The sequence below is a fragment of the Sceloporus undulatus genome, chromosome 3, assembly GCF_019175285.1.
Source record: "Sceloporus undulatus isolate JIND9_A2432 ecotype Alabama chromosome 3, SceUnd_v1.1, whole genome shotgun sequence".
Classification (NCBI taxonomy): domain Eukaryota; kingdom Metazoa; phylum Chordata; class Lepidosauria; order Squamata; family Phrynosomatidae; genus Sceloporus; species Sceloporus undulatus.
The window spans coordinates 5,758,368-5,777,440 of record NC_056524.1 but is presented as its reverse complement, the minus strand read 5'-3'; the positions used below and the strand labels follow the sequence as shown (position 1 = coordinate 5,777,440).

Sequence of the window (19,073 nt, the reverse complement as noted above, 5' to 3'; positions counted from 1 at the left end):
AAGATTAAACAATGTAAGATTAAAAACTACACATTAAAACCGACTAAACTAAATAAAAATCATCATGGGCAGAGTTCACTGGATGGGAAGTCTTATTAAAGCTCTCTAGATTGTTAATGTGACTGATCTCGTCCGGCAGGCCATTCCATAAGTTGGGAGCGGCTGCAGAGAATGTCCTCTGGGAGGTCGCAGTCAACCTTGTCTTTAAGGGCTGAAGCAAATTCCTCCCAGAGGACCTGAGTGTACGAGGCGGATTGTATGGAAGGAGGTGTTCCCTTAGATAGGTTGGGCCCAAGCCATGTAGGGCTTTAAGGGTGATAACCAACACTTTGTACTATGCCCGGAAACTGATAGGCAGCCAGTGGAGTGACTTCAATATTGGTGTTATATGGTCACTCCTTGCTGTTCCTGTGACCAACCTGGCTGCCAGATTCTGTACCAACTGGAGTTTCCGGACTAGGCACAAGGGTAGCCCCATGTAGAGCGCATTGCAAAAATCAAGTCTTGTACTACGGTTTCGAAGTCTCCCCGTTCCAGGAAAGGACGCAGCTGGCATATCAGCCGAAGCTGATAGCAGGCGCTCTTGACCGTTGCATTCACCTGATTCCTCATCTGAAGTGACGGGTCAAGAGTCCTACGATCTTATGGGAAAGGCTTTCTCTCGGTCCCACCGCCATCACAGTCTCGCTTGGTGAGGACACAAGAGAGAGCTTTCTCAGTGACTGTTCCCAACCTCTGGAACTCCCTTCCACAAGAAACCAGTCTGACCTCCTTCCTGCCTTCCTTTTGGCAGAAGGCGAAGAGCTTTTTGTTGAAGCAAGTTTTAGAATCATAGAATCATTGGGTGTGTGCTTTATTTTTTTTAAAAAAATGTTATATCCTTTTAAAATAATTTTATTTATTTTTAAATTAGATTATTTTAATAGTTTTTAAAACTGCATTGTTAGATTTTTCACTGCTTTCTCCCTGGCGCTGCCTTGGATCCCACTCCAAGTGAAAGGTGGCATATAAATAAAATTAATTAAATAAAATAGAGAAACTACTTTTTTAAAAAATAATTTGTTCCCATTGCATTTTTTTATTAAGAAAAGCAAACCACTGACGGTGCTCACTGCAGCGTTTAAAAAATAGCATGTTGGTTTACTTAGTGCTATGTTTAGAAAGTAACGTTGCATATTGGAATAGCTGTGTTTATGTTTGTTTTTTGTGTGCATTTGTTTATTTTTAATTTTATATGTAATGCTGCATTACTTTGTTGCTTTTTGATGGTTTTGGAAGAAGAGAAACAAAGAAAATGACATAAAACCTGAAAAATCCCCATCCTTCCAGAAATGTCCTCAGATGTAACATCTAGAAGTAACCAAAAAACAACACTCAGTATAACAATATATTAATTCCATTCCTACCAGTTGCATTACATTTGAAATTTAATTTTTCTAATAAATATTTTTTATTATTTTATTTTCTTATATCTTGCCTTTCTCCCATTATAGGGACTCAAGAATTCATTAATCTGTCCTATTAAAAAAATAACGCAGCTTAATTCATTACAGGTAACTGCATTACTTTTTTGACTCATTGTTTCAAAGCTCTGAAATATAGGATGGAAGGGAAACGGAGGAGATAGGTAGCATCAACCAGGGAAAGACTGACAGCAGCAGTAGTTATAATTAGAAAGTTGTAAAAAGCAGCAGATCATACATTAGAAGCAGACAGGAAGCAGGTGTCCATTGCAAGGGGCAGAAGCTGCCAAGAAAGAGGAAAGGACACCTGCCTTGGTGTGATGAGACAGATCTCGCACTCAGGGGAGAAACGGCCAGCTTTTTCGTTGAGGAAGCAATGGGATACAACACCTTTGCTCTGCACCTGGAAGCGATCAGATCAAGCCATGTACCGGGCATATTAAGGTCAAGGTGGGATTTGATACAGCCGTTGTAATCAGGAGGCAGCTTTGTGTCACAAACTCATGCACCTCCTCAAACAATGCTGATGAGTCTGCACCATAGAAATAACACAGTTTTGACATTACTTTCAAGTGCGGTAGCTCCATCCTATGGAAAGCTGGAGTTTGTAGTTTCACAAGGGCTTTGGCCTTCTATGCCAAAGAATGGTGGTGCCTCGCTAAACTATAAATCCCAGGATCCCAGGACTGGTGAGTAGGAGAAGGAGTAAAGTTTTTTTTTTTTTACAGGAGTAGGAGTAGGAGTAATATTAAGAAAAAATATCTTACTCCAGAGTAGAACAAGGAATAACCCCAAAATCACCACTACTCTTGCTCAAAATAGAGGATATTTTGGAACTCCTCTTGGACAGAAGGCTGAAATGTAGGACATGTCCTGGAAAACATGCACCTGAAGCAATGACAAGATAAAAAGAAGGGCCTCTCCAGAAGATCTCAAGACACAGATAGGTTCCAATTAACTGGCAGGTCCTACACCTCTGGAGGAAGAACTCCTTCCCCTCACTGTTAGAAAGCTAGAAATATATAAAGGACTAGACTGGGTCAGACAAAAGACCTATCTGGCACACAACCACTTTGTTGTTAATTGCCTTCAAGTCAACCTTGACTCATGGTGATCCTGTAGATGAGACATCCCCAAGCTTTCCTATTGTCCACTACTTTGCTTAGGTCCTGCAAATTCATGTCTGTGTGCTCCCTGATAAAGTCCCACCATCTGGCATGCCGTCTTCCTCTCATTTCTTATTTAGTAAGTACTGCCTTCTTTGACAACCTCAGTTTCATCACCTTGGCTTCCAGGGAGATTTCAGGCTTGATCTGTTCTATGACCCATTTGTTTGTCTTTTTGGTGGTCCATGCTATCCTCAGCACTCTTCTCCAGCACTACATCCCAAATTAAAACCAGCTGCCCATGGGGTTAAGCCCACAAGCACAACAGAAACTGCACTTTCCATAACATACAAAGTCCATATTAAAGGGACTCATCTATTTTTATCAAGGATTGTTTGCTCATACAAACCAATGCTATTCATTTGCAGCTTAGGGAGGGGGGGGGGGGAGCAGTAGCAACAATGTCTCTGCCACCTTACCTTGGGTTACCCTTATTAAAGCTGATAAGAAGAAAATCAACTCATTTGAGATGTGGTACTGGAGAAGAGTTCTGTGAATACTGCAGATGGCTAAAAAGACCAATAAATGCATCCTAGAGCAAATCAAACCCAAACTCTCCTAGAAGCAAAGATGACTAAATTGAGGTTGTTGTAATTTGGTCATATCATGAGAAGAAAGGATTCACTAGAAAAGACCAGTGATGTTAGACTTAAGTCAACTGACCCAGACTTAAATCACTTCAATGACTAGACTTGGACTTGACTTGGCAAAAATGGCACACTGGCTCAACTTGACTTGAGACTTGTATATTTTTAGTGACTGACTTGCTGGTGCCATTCACTTTGACCAGCAGACAAGACTTGCCCACAGAGCGCAGGGCACGTCCCTTGGAGGGACCAGCAAATGCATTAGGCAATGGGCTTGAGGTGGAAGGATCCTTCTAAAGCTTCTGAAAGGCTTTAGAAGCCTCCTCTGATGTGCAGTGGGGAAAAAGTGTTGAGCAGACTTCAACCCTCACCTGAAGCCCATATCTTAATGTGTTGGCTATTCCTTTCCAAGAAATGCACCCCACTTTAAAAGCTGGCCCCCAGACTTGAGATTTTCTTTTGGACTTGACTTGAAAGTATCTTACAAGAACTTGACTTGAGACTTGAAGATACAGACTTGAGATTTAGACTAAAAGATTTGAATACACCACTGGGAAAGTCTATAATTTTTGGTAAAGTTGAGGGCAATAGGAAAGGAGAAAGATCACTTACTGTACCAGATGCATGGATTCAATCAGAGAAACCACAGCCATGAATCTGCAAGAGCAGAGCAGGGCAGTCAAGAATAGGAGGATTTGAAGGTCTCTCCTTCATAGGGTCACCAAAGGTCAAAGTTGACTCAAAGGAGATTAACAGCAACAACAACCTCTAAGTCATAAAGAGAACTCCAAAACGGAGACATGTATAATACTGTCTCAGCCCAGGATTTCCTCTGCCACATCCCGGATTCACCCCTTTTCACTTGCTGCCCCTCACTCCTGGAACCTTCTTCCCCCACAAGCAAGAGCCATCACTTCTTTAACCAGCTTCAAACGGAGTTGAAAACCATCCTGTTCAGAGAAGCCTTCCCAGGCATTGCATAATTGTCACTTACTATTTGATGTTCTTTTGGTGCCTGTTTAGCAAACCATTTCCTGTATTGCTATGTATTGTATATGTATTATCCTACTTGAGAGTATGTATTTTCCCTGGAAGAAGATTAACCATCCATTATGAAGCCAAGCCCTCCCTCCAGTCCATCTGCCTTGGTCCAGGCCTTGGAGGTAGAGAGGAACTGCTGGACCTCTTACCTTTTCCCTCCACCGCCCCCTTCTCCTTCTGTGTCATGTCTTTTTAGATTGTAAGCCCGAGGGCAGGGAATCGTCTAACTAAAAAGATTGTATGTACAGCGCTGTGTAAATTTACAGCGCTTCATAAATAAAGGTTAATAATAATAATAATAATAATAATAATGGAAATTCAACACCAACCAGCAGCCTACTTGCTAGAAAGTAGGCTTGAGCAAACATTTTCCCTCCAAACTTATCACATCCTCAAGATCTGTGGGCTTTCCCCCAAAAAAGCTGCTCCCCAGCCCTCTTTCTCTGTTTCGTCAACCCTTGCTTCTCCTAGCACCCTCTACTCTGCCATGCAAATGTGAGAGCGAAGTCTATGAATGATTCAAGCCTCCGGTGGTTAGCGTTACAGGGACAGAAATAAAACAGGGAGAAAGACAAGGGGAAATTAATTATTCACATTTTGCAATGTGCAATGTAAAAAAAGAGAACAAAGAGGAGAAAGTCACCGGTGCCACACTATCAAAGCCTCCCTTCTGAACAATATATAGCTTCATCTCCTGGGAGATTCCCCAAATCATTTTGCTGAATGGCAATATAAATGCTGGCAAAGGAGTACATGAATCAAGGGAGAAAGGAGCTGTCCCATGTCCTCATTTCATGAGTTTGCATCCTCATCAGTAACAGATATCAGAAAGCTTTTTTTGGGTCAGACTGATCCAGCGGCAGTACTAGGGTTGGCATCACCCCGTGGGGTTACTCTTGGTGTCACCCTCTGCACTGACCTCCTCCTATACCACACCATACAGAATCCTTACTCATGTTTTTTATATTAATATTGCTCCTAAATCATAATTCTCATGTATCACTGAATGTAACAGCAATAGTTGTGTGGCATAAACAATGAGCAAAACTAAAATTATGCCTTTAAATTAAGCCAGTGTATCATAGTGGTTTGAGTGTTGGAAACCAGGGTTCAGTTCCCAGCTTGGCAATGAAACCCACTGGGTGACACATGCTCTCAGCCTCAGGGAAAGGCAAAGACAAACTTCCGCTGAACAAATCTTCCCAAGAAAAGCCCATGATAGGCTCTCCTTAGCTTTGCCGTAACTCAGAAACAACTTGAAAGCACACAGCACATGCATACACACATACATCATACCCACAGCTTAAATGTATATACATGTACATCTTTTCATGTGGTTAAAGTGAAAATTTGGGTCACCGTAAGTTGGAAACTACTTGAAGGCACATAACAACAAAATCATATGCACCATATCCAATATACTGTTGTGCACACTGTGTGCACTCAAGTTATTTCTGACTTATGGCAACCCTGAGGTGAACATATTACAGGGTTTTCTTGGCAAGTTCCTTCAGACAGGGTTTGCTATTGCCATCCTCTGAGGTTGAGAAAATATGACATGCCCAAAATCACAGCAAAATATTATTGATAAACAATACAATGGCAAAACATAACCTGATATAGTTTTAATTTCTTCCCACTTTCAAAACCCAACATTCTCTTATCAATAAAGTATCATTTTACAATGACCTGGAATGAATCTTTCTTTGCTTAGAGATTGTTGTTATTCATTTATTACTAGTTGTCTTGCTACATTATTTAGTGAAAGGGCAGAGAATAAATTAATCCTAATAAGCCACACTAGAAAAATGTCTGTTGGGATCAGCAGACAATGGTCCCCAAACTTTGGTCCTCCAGCTGTTTTGGACTTCAGTTCCCAGAAGTCCATGCCAACACAACAGTCAGGAATTCTGGGGAATAAAGTGAAAAACATCTGGAAGACCGAATTTTGGGGATCATTATGCATTGTATGGAATTGCTGGGCTTGGGGAGATCTCAGACACAACAACCTCCATTTCTCAAACAGGAACATTTATTAATTAATGGCCACCCATTCTCTTTCTCCCATGGAAGTTTGGAGGTCTTTAAACAGTGGTTGGATGTGCATCTTTCAGGGGTACTTTAGTTGTGTATCCCTGCAAGGCCCTTGGTTTCCCTTCCAACCCTATGATTCTCTGATTCTCTGGAGCGTGCTCTCATCTGAAGAGAGCTAGCCTGGCTTCCAAATAGGCAGAACCTGGGAAGTTAATTTGAAGAATGCATGCAATGGCATACTGAAGCCATTCACAAGTGAGCAAAAGTAGGTTGATGTTCTGGGTCTCAGAGCATCACCTTACGACTGTTCAGTTACAGGGAAGCTTCAGAATTTTAGGGAAGGAAAATAATTCCATCGGGTTTGACAGTCTCAATGGAAGTAGTTGTTTTGTGCCCCCTAAAACTCATTGTGAGAAGACAAGATAGCAATCCTCAGTAATCTGCATTTCTGTGAAACTTATGGCATATTTTGGAGAAATAAAGAAGAAAAAAGTCCTATGTAGGCGTTTTCAATGACTGGAGTGACAGCCATTTATATACCTCTCTCTCCCAACACAGGACTCAAGGTGGCTTACAACAATTAGAGATTAAAACAAAGTTCAGCTAAATTTATATTATTTAAGAAAAGTTTAAAATACAATTAAATAAGCAAAAATTTAAAACACATTTCATAGATTTATGGAATTAGAAAAGACCCCTAAGGGTCCTCCAGTGCAACACTATTCTGCCGTGCAGGAATACACCATCCAAGCATTCCTGACAGATGGCCATCCAGCCTTCATTTTAAAATCTGCAAAGGAGGAGACTTGCTATACTCCAGTGGCAACATCTTCCACTCTCAGACAAGTCTTAGGCAGCAACCGCACTGCAGAAATAATCCATGTTAACACTACTTGTAAATGTCATGGCTCATTGCTTTGGAATTCTGGAAATTGTAGTTTTGTGAGATATTTAGCCTTCTCTGTCAGAGAGCTTCAGTGACAAAACAAACTACAAACCCCAGGATTCCATAGCATTGAACCATGGCAATTAAAGCAGTGTCAATTGGATTATTTCTGCAGTGCAGATGCTGTCAGGGAGTTAAAGCATGGTTTTAAAATGACAAAAGTGCATGGCACCACATTAAAACACCTTTCTGCCACAGGAGATAAGAGGCAAAGGCATGCCTAAATAAAAAAGTCTTTGCCTGCAGGCAAAAAGCAAACAGAGTAGGACCAACCATATCTTTCACAGCTTGGAAGCTGCCACCAAGATGCCCTCACTAAATGTACTTGTGATTGTGGTGGGACCATAAAAACAAAGTCTCTTAAAAGATCTTAAAACTCAAGCAGGCTTATATGGGGAGAAAATAGTGTTTCAAAAGCTGGCATTCATTGGAGTTTTGTAACCTCATCCAGCCTCTTCAGATCCTTGCACTCAACATGCTAAGGCCTAACCTGTTCCAGTTGCTTGGAGACATTGCAAAACAATGCATACATACCGCCCATGTCTCTTTCCCCTTTTATCCTCCACATATTCCATTAAGTACCTGAACACAGTTATTCCATGCATAAAATAATGTATGCATTTTAAAATGCAAATGATGAAAAATGCAGGCAATGGATCGGGGAAATACAGGTCCACTACAGCCACTGGGGAAACTGGGTACTTAATTAAATCCCACTGTTCTCTTTTAATATGGTCTGTTCTTACTTTCCAATATAGTTTGCTCACATTTTTTGTTTCCAGGTGTGTAAGATGTGAGGGGGGAGCGTGGGGGGAGTGCGTGTTTCCCTTATCATTTGTTGACTGTAGTAAAATCTTGATCAATTGATTGAATGAACTGAGAATAGAATCACCATCATGCACAAAATCGCCAGCAATTCATCCACCTGCCATCATTGATCCAAACAGACAGAACAAATAGACATCTTTTACAGTGTCTCCCTATTCTCTTAGGACTCACTACCTTGAATCCCATTTTGGGAGAAAGGTGGATATAAATTCAATAAATAAATAAATAAATAATAGATTTTAAGGGCATCACAAGCCAGGAGCAGTGACATCACTGGGAGATGCGTTGGTGCAGCCCACACCACGTGACACCCAGTTGGGACTATGCCATCCCTGCAATCTCCCCATTCCTCCATGCCATCCCTGTGCACTCCCCCTACATGCTGTCCTGTACCATCCTTTTCCTCATCAGGAAAAGGATGGGACAGCATGGAGGGAGGGAGCACATGCTGCCCCTGGAAGCCCTGCCCCTAGAAGACCCATACCCAGAAACCTTGCCCCCCCCCACACACCGGGTGACACCAGGTGCAAGGACACCACTGGCAGGAAACAGATAGAACAGGAAATCCAGTTGCCCTGGAGTTTCCCAATTCAAGGGGTGAATGCACTAACCACACTGCTGGCTCCCCAATGGGCAACAACTGACATGCAGTCTGCACCATCCGTTCCAAGGAAGGACCCAAAATAACAGAGTGTTTGCAGCTACAAGCCATGCCAATTTTTCTCATTCCCCGCAAATGCATGCATCTCCAGTACACAGTTATCAGTAACTGCCAATCATCACCCCAAGCCACCTGCCCAGTGGACCCTCACATGCATGACTGGCCACTCAATCACACAACCGATCGACTGCCTGTATGGTGCATTGGTGACCCCGTGACACATGGGCACAACACATTCATGGTGTCCCCCATACATATCCTCTTTCTCCTCCGTCCGCATATGGCCTTCTGTTGGACTGGCCAGTTTGTTAGTATTTTTATTAAATCAGTTGTATTGTCGGTCAGTAGAGTGAAATGTTTATCGTCATTTCACTCTACTGGGTGTATAATGAGTGATGGTGCAACTGACCACTCATACATTTTTTGTGATTAATTTGCAAGCCTTCAACAAAAAATGTTATGGCCAGCAACAGCACTGGTGGCTCACCTGGCCCAAGGTACCTGCATCTGACTGCTTCACCTGACCCCTTCCTTGTCTCCACCTCAGTGCAATGTCCACATACTGGTGCAACAGTTGGCTATTTGTGACTTGAACCAGAGCTAACCAGGACCACAAACAACAGCTTGGGTAGATTTTCCTCCCGTTTCAACCACAAGCATCATTTAAACAGATGAGTTCCAAAATGGGGTGAGGAATGCATACAACGATCAGCATACATACAGTATATATGTAACTTGCAAACATTATATTGTTAAAACTACAGCTCCCAAAAATAACCAGCCAGCATGGACACTGGCCATGCTAACTGGGGGATTCTGCAAATAAATGGCTTTAAAAATATTAAATATTATGTTCTTAAATGCATGTTTGGACAAAAGACAGATTGCTAGTTTAAAACGCTGAATGCTGCTTCCCTAAACCCAGCCAGCAGTGGTTATTATGGCCAATATCTCAGCATGGTTAGTTTACTTGGCATAAAAATGTTTGCTGAATAGAAGCTAATAAAATACTCCAAATAAACACAAGCATCAAGCTTGACTATGTAGGTGGAGAAAGCTCTGCCAACTATTCGAAAAAGACAAGATTAGAAGCCCCTGCTATGTCTGCTGTTAGTTTGAAGGAGCCCTTAAACACCCCAGCGCATTAATCATTGAGAGAAGAGGCAATACAACTCATAGCCAATTAGCCAGGTGTGTTTGGCATGGGTAACCATGGCGTTTTTAAAAAAACAGAACACAAAACCTATTGCTGGAGCTTATTAAAGATCCACATAATTGGGTGAGAAACACATTTGCAATTATTATGAACTCATTAGAAAATTGCTTCCCATCTCACACACTGGGGAACAAATCAAGATTACCAAAAATAAATCTTTCTTTTTAATTATTATTATTTCCTGCAGATGAGTTTGCAAGCTCTCCAGAAGCTTCATTGCTAGAGCTGATAGTCTTCTTAGAAGCACCCAATTAATTCCTCCAGAGAAAGCCAAAGAGCAGCCCAAAATTTGTGTAAGTCAGACAATGGAGATTAGTGAACAGCTTAAAAAAACTCAACTTACTGCTGCTGATTTCAGTTCGAATTCAAGGTATTCTGGATTTTATCACATGTGTTTTGTAGCCAATGCTGGCTGCAAACTTCTGGCTAGAATCCAAGCTCAGACGGCCGATTTGCAAAGCCGGCATCGGCAGCAAAATGCATGTGAAAAAATCCAGATGTATCCCAAATTCAAATTGAAATCGGCAGCAGTAAATTGCGTTTTTAGCTGTGCGCTAATCTCCAATTACAAGATTGCTTATCTCAAGTGAAATGAAGTCCAGTTGGATCAGCATTCTATTTACCTTAAATTATCTTAAAATATTTTGTGGGCCAGCATCAACCTCCACTACTCCAGAATCTGGAAATGCTGCTTATACGAACTCCCCAAATCCCTCTGGCCAGAGCAGCCACTTTATAATAGGGATTTGTCTGTCTAGGACAGCCTAACTCAGCCTATTGCCTATTTCCCAACTTTTGCTCAGGTTCCAAGCAATTGAGTGGTATCTAACTACTACTGACTCTAGTCTAGGGGGCTGGGAGACCACTGCCCTTTTTAAACGCTCCCATCTTGCCCTGGGATGCCTAGTGAAATATTGTACCAAGGTATGTTACAATGTATGGTCCCATCAAGTTGACTTCAACTTATGGCAACTCTATGAAAGACCACATTGATAAATCCTGTTAATAACAGCCCTGCTTGTATCTTGCAATCTCAGGGCCCTGGATTCCTTTATTGAGCCAGTCCATCTGTAATGCAGCCTCCTTTTTCTCCTACTGTCTGTTCAGCTGCCTACTTTTCCAAGGTAGTATGGGAAAATTTAAAATGGTATCAAGGCATCCATGGATGCAGGAGTCTGTACATCTTGCAAAGGCCCTCTCAGATTTCAGAACTGGATGTGGGTGGGAAGGAGTAGAGTTCATCAGGTGCTGTCAGGTCCATCAGGAACCAAGTTCAGAAATTCAGGCTTCAGTAATGAAACTCAATAAACCTTTATTCAGTAACTACAGATCCAGTCCAGAAATGTTCATGGTCAGAACTAAACACCCAGCATTAACATTGCCTAATTAAACAGCCAAAGTAGAGTAGTGGTTTGAGTGTTGGACTGCAACTCTGGAGAATACGGTTTGAATCCCAGCTTGGCCATGAAACCCACTGGGTGATCTTGGGCAAGTCACACTCTCTCAACCTCAGAGGAAGGCAACAGCAAGGCATCAACAAATCTTGTCAAGAAAACTCATGATAAGGTTGCCTTAGAGTTGCCACAAGTTGGAAACGACTTGAAGGCACACAGCAGCAGCAGCAACAACAACAACACTACACACGTTTTCAAAATCACAGCAGGATCAATTCTCATTCGTCACAATTAATAAACACATTTGCCCCTCTCGTTCCCATACTGCCCCTTGAATAGTCGACTCATGCCTGACTCCTCTCCAGAGTTATCTCATCACCTATGGCTGAAATCACTATGTCCCTGCAATAACTGTTTTATTGTATAATCCATTACATAGTCCTCAAAATATTTTATGGCAGGGAAAAGTGCATTTGCAACTCTGGACAAGTGCATAGCCATGTCCCTGGAATTCAGCAGATCCAAATCAAAGAATGGAACACAAGGGGAGGGGGGGTTCCATCTAACACCTAGCTAGGAAAGACAACTGTGTTCTTAGTGAAAGTAAGGAGAGATATGCAAAGTACTTATCAAAAGTTGGCCAAAAGCCAATGGCCTCACTCCCAAATTGGTGACCAGCACTACCAACTCTTCTATTGGAGGGAAAATCCATAAACCAAACACACACACACACACACACACATCCAATACAGAAATCAATAAGACAAAACACAATGAAAATGGTAAGAGAAAATCAAAATGAAAAGACAGCCATTTAAAGAAATAGCCATTTATAGAGATTAAAATGCTAATAATTCTGTAAAACCATCAATAACTGCAAACAAGGTTCCTTCAAGGACAGCTTGCCTTCCGGTATTGATCGTCACTTGCAGGGCATAACTACAGGAGTGTATTTCTTGGGTACGCTGGGTTGGGTATGCTGGGTTTGTGGGGTACGCTGTCAGCAGCAGCACAAGCCATGTTCATTTGTCCAAAAATGATCTGAAACACTCAAAATCTTAGTTAAAAGAAAGAAAGAAAAACCCAGCCTGCTCCCCCCTTGATGGGGGAAGCAGAGCAAAGCTAGACCAAATGTTGGTAGGGAAGAAATGCCAGTGGGGTGAAAGGAGAGCAAACAGCCCCAGTGGGGGAGAGAAACCAGGGAGGCACAGTACCCAGAAGTGTATTAGCAGGGCAAGCTAAAGGATAACGTGTCCAGATTTCTACACTTATGCACAAACACACGCACACACACAAACAGACCAGTATTGCCATGGAGCTCAGAATCCTCTGTAATACCCAGAAAGCCCTCATGCACCAAATTTCTCTAAAAGAAATGCAGGTTGAAGTATTATTACATCTGCTTTTAGCCAGAATTGGTCATTGCTGGCTGGGGATGATAGGATTGTAAACGTATGCACCAGCAGGGTACCAGTCTGCTCTGCATCAGATGGGAATCATGCACACCCCTGGTGCTGCTAAACTGCAACTTCCAGAATCCCCAGCCACACTAGGTTTGGCATCCCCCGACATAGTAACTCATGGTGTCGCCACCCCCATTGACCTGGGACATGCAGTCCCTACAATTCCATAAAGCAAAAATGCCAAATTGCAAAATGGTAAGGCCCTGAAAAACAGAGAGAGAGAACAAATAGATTGCTATCCTGTCCTATATTTGAGATACTAGGTTGTACTGGAGGATAGGAGAAGGAATATAAAAGGCAGTTTACCAGCTCTTTTCATTAGTGGCCATTCTATCTAGCTTTCATAAAGCGAAACCATGAGGGAATCATGAAATCACTTAGTGGATGACTCCAGCATCTTTTAGACAAAGTGCTTTCAAGGCATTTGCTGGGGAGGCGGGGGAGGGAGACAATTCATTTATTATTCTGAACTCTCGAGTGAATCGACTACACTGTATTCCCTTCCTTCCATCATATTTTTCCCATCCAAGACTTACATATATACTGTACTTGACTGTAAATCGAGAAATTTACGTCCCAAAATTGACCCTAAAATTTTGGGTAGACTTATATAAGGGTCAATACATCAGTAGTGCTTAGAAAGGTTTATGCATTTTATGCGTTTTATGTAATTTTGTAAACCACTTTGATCTTTTTGGAAAGGCGGTATATAAATATATTATTATTATTATTATTATTATTATTATTATTATTATTATTATTATTATTATTATTTTATAGCAAGCAAGCCTGATGCTCCAATCTCCACTGAACACCAATTCCTTCCTCCTCCAGTCTTTTTTGCAAGCCTTTGCTTCCTATCAGAAAAAACTCCCCATTTAAATCCACTTGCTTCTCTCTCTGGTCCCTTTTGCAAGAACTGACGTTACACACACACACACACACACACACAACTCTCCATTTGAAACCATCTCTCTGTTCCCTTTTGCAAGACTTTGCTTCCTATGGAAAAAAAAAACCTCTCCATTTAAAACCATTTGCTTCTGTCTCCAGTCCATTTTGCAAGACTGTCTTCCTATGGAAACAACTCTCCATTTAAATCCACTTGCTTCCTTTCTCAATCCGATGTTAAAATCTCTCCTCCAGCACCTGGGAATTGGTTGGGAGAGGTCCAGAGAAGGAGAAGGAGGGATGGAAGTGGTATTTCCCCCTTTCCATCCTCCCTTATAGCCCCCTAAGTTTTAGCCTTGACTTATCCATGGGTCATATCAAAACCCAGGATTTTGACCCTTCTCTTGACTTATATATGAGGTTGACTTGTACACAAGTATATATGGTAGTGTCTCTGTATCTCCACTGATGTCAAAGAGTAGGTTTTACCAGGGTGAAGCAAGAGAACATGAAACACCATGTAAACAAACCCAGCGATATGCAATTCTTTATCTGGGAGTTCCTGTCTTCTACACTTTGCTCAAGTCATTTCTGCTTTATGGAATCTTTCATGGGTTTCTCTGGGGCTGAGAGTGTGTGACTTGCCAAAGGTCACCCAATGGGTTTCCATGACTGAGCAGGGAATCAAACCATGCTGTCCAGAGCGGTAGTCCAATGCTCCAACCACTACACCACACTATTCCAATTTTTGTTTTGTGGAAGCCATTTATAAAATTAAGGGCCACTCAAACTGCCTATCTAACTCTTAAACATGAACCAAATATATCTGAATTGTACTGATTTTATCATAATAAAGTACAAAGAAATTCATTATAAGGTAACATTTTTTTCAATCAAGCATCTTTTTAAAAGAACAGCAAAGAATAGAAACAGTGAAGTCACTGATTTATTTAAACATGTATATTTTCCAACCCAAGGCAAGATAAGCATATTGCAGAATTGTAATCACCTCACAGTTTCTTTTTGTTTAATCCACTAGTTTATCACATTATCTTTGTACATTGCATTTTGACACTTCAATAAGACATTTACAGGGAACTGCTAAACAAAAGGACAACGACAAAAAACACACAAAATAGGCTGAAAAGTCCAGAGGGACATCAATGAGAATAAATTGGAGCAAAACCAAAATGGCCTTTTGGCACCTTAAAGATTAATTAACTGGTTAATTTTTAAGTTGCTATTTCAGTAATGTTTCCAGAGAAAGAGGAAGTAGAGTCTAATTTATATTCAAAAAATATATAAATACCAAAAAGCAAACTTTTATTTTGCCATTTTATATAAAGGGGCACCATTTTACTATGCCATTATATATAGTGGGACAAGTATCTATGGATTTTGGTATCCATGGGGAGGTGTGTGTGTGTGTGTGTGTGTGGAGACAAACCCCAGTGTATACTAAGTGCTCACTGCATTCCTCAGTTGTCTCCCATCCAAATACTAACCAGGGCTGACCCTGCTTAACTTCTAAGATTAGACAGGATCTTGTGCTTTTAGGTTAAATTCATATGACCCTTACACCAGCAGTTCTCAGCCTGTGGGTCGCAACCCCTTTGGGGTTGAACAACCCTTTCACGGGGTCACCGAAGACCATCGGAAAACACATATTTCCAATGGTTTTAGGAATAATTTTATGATTGGGGGTCACCACAACATGAGGAACTGTATTAAAAGGTTGCAGCATTAGGAAGGCTGTGAACCACTGCCTTACTCAATATTGTGTGTGTGTAAGTGAATTATCAAAACATAAATATGAAAAGAACCTGGACTCAACCACATGAGAAGCAATAACAGCTTCATCAGACCCTCCATCTCATAGCTTGTCAAAGATCACATACAGATAATCTCTGGTACATAGGACTTTATCACACCAGCCTGCTGTCTCACCACAATCACAGTAGTCTAAGAAAGGAAGCATATTTATTTGGCATCTACTCTTATCACACTCTTCCTCACAATGGCACTTTGGTGAGCCATGGTTACATGATCTGTTTTCCACATTACCAAACCCTGCCTTCCAGAAAGAACGGTGGGAATGACGCCTCTCAAAGCCAGCTTGCTGTTTGAAGGTGCGCACAGCAGTTAACTTTTGGAAGGTGTTGGCTGCCTCAATCACTGAGAGGGACGGAGAGGGGAAGAGGAGCAGAATCATGCCCACTCACATCACACAACTGTCTGAGAAGCCAAACTGCAGCAGAAGGGAATGATTGTACAAAGGCAGCCATGGAAAAGCAGTGAGTTTGAGAGCCCATTGACAGTGCATTACAGTGCATTACAGTGATGAATGGAAAGCAAGGCGGTAGCAGGACAGATACAACACTGGGTGATAAACTCCAGCCAAAGATGCTTTTATCCAGTTAAAATTCTTCTTTTGTAGCGATAAAGCCCACAGAGTGGGTTGGAAGTGGCATTTTGGACTTTCAGATTGTCACGCAGATAGAAAAAGTACTTAATACAGTAACCCCATGTTATCTACGGGACAATCCGTTCTGCCCCTCACCCTGTGGATAGCAAAAAACATGGATGCTCAGATCCCATTATTTTCAATGGGTGCATGTGCATGCATGACCATTTAAAGAGCCAGGGTTTGCCATCCACAGAAGCTCAAATCCGCAGGTGGCAAGTCTGTGCTTTTTGAAAGTGCACTCTAATCGTGATGAAAACTCTGTATTCAATCAAAGGCATTTCACTAGCTGAGAACAACTGTGTTAAAAGGAGAGGTGGATATCATTGATCCATTGATCAGATGTTTTAGGCTTCAACTCTCAGCCCAGTATGGTCAATGGTCAGGGATTGTGGGGATGCTAGTCCAAAAGATCTTATGAATTAAAGGTTCCCCATCCCTGAATTAAATGGCATGTGATTCTGAACATGTTCTTCGAAACAAAGTTTCGTCCTTCTGATGTAACCGAATGTGTTACTGCCTTCAAAACAAATGAGCCCAGAGATACAGATTTAGATTTAGTTTATTTTACCAGGACAGCCCCCAGCATCAGGGCGTGTGTAAATGCCACAGTTCTGCAAGAAAATAAAGCCCAGAAATCAGGTCTCCAAGAATGTGGGCTTTGTTATTTTGAACGGATTCCATTCCAGGTTCTATCTGCAAACTATATGGAGCTATCCAAAATGCTGAAGCCAACTCACACATTTGGTTCAGAACCTTAGACAACTCCTTTGAACTTACCTCCCACTGACATCACACCACCAGCTGTCCCTGCTCTTACTGTAATGCAATTTCATTTTCATATTATTTCTGTAGAAAATGTTCTTTTCACCTTTCATTCAGATTAGAATCCTAGTGTCATAGAGACACAGAGTTGGAAGGGTCCCCCTGGACCCTATAGTCCAACCTTGTGGTCAACACAGGATCTCCAACTGAAGCATCCCCAAAAGTAGCTGTCACCTCTTTTTGAACATGTCCAGAGAAGGAGACCTCATTACCTCTCTAGGCAACTGATTCCATTCCTGAACTGTTCTTATTGTCAATAAATTCCTCCTGGTGTTCATTCAAAACCTATTCTTCTATACCATCAAACCATTAGGCATAGCCCTAGGCTCCACAGCAGCAGAGAACAGGCCTGCCCTCTCTTCTTTGTGACAGTCCTTGAGGTATTTAAAGAGATGCAATCCTATCACTGCTTTATCTACTATTCACCACGGTGAACATGCCCACCCAGATCTTCCAACTTTTCCTCATATGGTTTGTTCTCCATACCTCTTATCATCCTTGTAGTCCTTCCCTGAACCTCCTCCAACTTATCTATACATTTCTTAAAATGAGACACCCAGAACTGAATGTAGTACTCTAGATGAGGACAGACAAGCGGAGAATATAGTGGGACTATTAATTCTCTCAATTTGGAAACTATGCTTCTATAATGCAGGCTAAAATAGCATTCACAAAATAGCTGCAGCATCCCATTGGGATTATTATTATTGATCATAAACTGAACAGGAGCCAGCACCGTGATGCTGCAACAAAGAAGGTGAATGCTATTTTAACCTGCATTAATAATAATCAAGGTCCTTTGGGCATGTAATACTGCTGAGCCATGTATCCTCTATCCTATACCTGTGCATTTGTTTTTTGTGGCCTAATATAGAATTTTGCATTTGTCTCTACTGAACTTTTTATTCATTTCTGCCTAATTTTCTAGTTTATCTAGGTCCTTTTGCATCCTCTTCCTATCTTCCATTGTGTTAACTACCGCTCCCAGTTTTGTGTCATCTGCAAACTTGATTAATTCTCAAGACAAGGTTAAGTGTATGTTTGTTCATTAAAGGCTCTTAAGTCGCAGACATACAATAATTTGTCAGTGTGTTATTAGCTTTTGGCCTGACAGCTGAGCAAGGAAAAATAAAGTTAGGGAAGAGAGGAGACAGCAATTATGAAAAGTATTTTCTCATTAAAAAGGAACCTGCAGGAAGCATCTGTTCTGGTGAATCAGCAGCGTCTGGTTCACTGGCAGCTGATAGCTTCCATGTTGGTGGAGTAGTGAATCTTCTCTAGGTTTTAAGTTGAACTTTAAAGTTTGACATTGCTTTAAATTCCATGGCTCAATGCTATGGAATTCTGGGATGTGCAGTTTTGTGAGATATTTAGCCTTCGCTGGCAGAGAGCCCTGGTGCTCCACCAAACTACAAATCCCAGTATTCCATAGCACTGAGCCATGGCAGTTAAATCGATAAAAATCTGTATTTAATCTGCAATGTGGCAGCATCCAAACTGTCATACAGTGTTTGGCTCTTCCAAAGAATGACTAGAGAAGTGAGTTTTCTCACCATCTTGCATTACCTCATGTTTTACTACTGGTTTGAAACAGAAGAAAATGGGGCATAGAGATGAGACAGCAATAATGAACAATTGAACGTGTTCAAATATATCTCATGAACAGTGTGCAGACCTTTGAAATGTTGGCCTGCTGCTTCCAGACAGACTACGTCTGGGGACTTAACCTCCCAATGGACATGTTGGCTGGGATCTCTAAGTTCTCAAAAAGGAACTTTGCCAAGCTCCAACAATGGACCTGGAGCAGTAAACAGAATGTGGAATTGAAAGGGACCTTAGAGGTGATTTAATCCAACCCTCTTCTCAGTGCAGAGGTCTGCAACTACAGCCTTACCCGTCCAGATAGATGACTATCCACTGCCACTTTCCTTACTAGCAGCAGTCTAAGGAGTCCCCATCATTGAAGGCTGCACTGAGGACATGCTCTACCTGCAGAGTAACAGATTGCCTTGCAGCTGTTTCAAGAATGAGAAGCCTGGGATGCTGAGTTATAACTGGCAAGCTTTTTTCAAATCATAAAAATATCTTTCGATC

At 41.5% G+C, this 19,073-nt stretch overlaps 1 protein-coding gene across 8 annotated transcripts in view; it reads right to left on the bottom strand.

The window, feature by feature from the left end:
- The window catches only part of GDPD5 (glycerophosphodiester phosphodiesterase domain containing 5), a 200,461-nt gene that overhangs the window by 123,140 nt on the left and 58,248 nt on the right, over nt 1-19,073 (bottom strand). The window contains exon 1 of one of the 8 annotated variants that reach the window (XM_042458355.1): nt 1,307-1,350. The exons of the other annotated variants lie outside the window; for them this stretch is intronic. The gene's annotated coding sequence lies outside the window, so the exon portion shown is untranslated. Of the gene's footprint in view, nt 1-1,306; nt 1,351-19,073 lie in introns of those variants that run through there. 8 annotated transcript variants of the gene reach the window in all.